Consider the following 1,123-nt stretch of genomic DNA (forward strand, 5'->3'; position numbering starts at 1 on the left):
AGATGAATGCCATTGTTGGTATCCTTAAATTTTATTTCTGCTCACCAAGGTTAATCATGATTGTCTATATCTTTTTTATAGTAATCACTTTTGAATTGTGTTCAGATATGCAGTTTCAGGTGTAATCATCAGAGCTGGTTAGTCAGGCATTCCAGATAGTGGTTCTTTTCAGAACCTTTTTTAAAGGGTTGGTTAACTACCTCAGTAGCAGAGGATTGAACTATACCCTGTCTGTACTGTACATAGAAAATCTTTGTAGATAAAAGCAAGGCTTGTTAAATGATATGAGGGTAAGATTTTAATATACCAAATGTAACATTCTTAGTTGCCTTTAGTTTCAGAGGCTTGTAAGACTTCCTCATGACCATCATAACAGGCCTTGCTTTTGTCGTATTTTGTGGCTGAAAAAGCAGCCTTGCTTCTTCAGATATTGTAGTTATTTGGATGTATAATAGTTTAGCAAGATGTTACTTTTGTAAGACATCAGATGTTCAAAAAAAGTGCATCCGAACTTGTACTAAATACTGCAGTGTCCCTTTATAAATAAAGTCAGACTAAAACTGACAATTGTACAGCGAAGCCTGACATTTGGATATTTTGAAGTTTTTTCATAAATCATAGAAATTAGTATACGGCTGTAGTTTAGCTTTTTAGGTAAAAGGTATGTTTCATTAGTGCATTTCTTATTGCTGATCACTGCAAAAACGTGAATCAGCTTTTCCATTTCTTATGCAGGTCATGATAACTTGTAGAATAGAGTACAATCATTTGTGCTATGTTTTTAATTTTCTAAAGCACCTTGATGACAGTGAGTGTTCAGTGGTGAAGCATCCTCTATTGAATCACCCTCAAAAAAATTTTTGCCAAGTCCTAAATTGATAGCTTAAAGTCAGAAGTGAAATTATAGTTTAATTGAGACTTGGTATAAAGAAATCCCTTTTCCCCTTCCCCAAAGGGATACTGCAGTTATATCACATACCCAATAGGCACCATGATGAAGATCAGAGCTTATACTTAATTAAGGTTTTATACACACCAGTTTCCCCAGTAAATGCAAATTTAACAAGAAAATTAGACATGTCATATGTTCAAACTGCTCATGGCAAACAATCATTTTGCATTC

The 1,123-nt window shown here is 34.1% G+C and overlaps 1 protein-coding gene across 2 annotated transcripts in view; it reads left to right on the plus strand.

Moving 5' to 3' along the window:
- The window catches only part of SYNCRIP (synaptotagmin binding cytoplasmic RNA interacting protein), a 26,216-nt gene that overhangs the window by 25,002 nt on the left and 91 nt on the right, over window positions 1–1,123 (plus strand). Inside the window, exon 11 of one of the 2 annotated variants that reach the window (XM_007467321.1) lies at window positions 1–185. This exon is cut by the window's left edge and continues 463 nt beyond it. The gene's annotated coding sequence lies outside the window, so the exon portion shown is untranslated. The other variant, XM_007467320.1, reaches the window with a different exon arrangement.

Source organism: Lipotes vexillifer, unplaced genomic scaffold (assembly GCF_000442215.2).
Source record: "Lipotes vexillifer unplaced genomic scaffold, Lipotes_vexillifer_v1.1 scaffold554, whole genome shotgun sequence".
In the NCBI taxonomy this organism is placed as follows: Eukaryota; Metazoa; Chordata; class Mammalia; order Artiodactyla; family Lipotidae; genus Lipotes; species Lipotes vexillifer.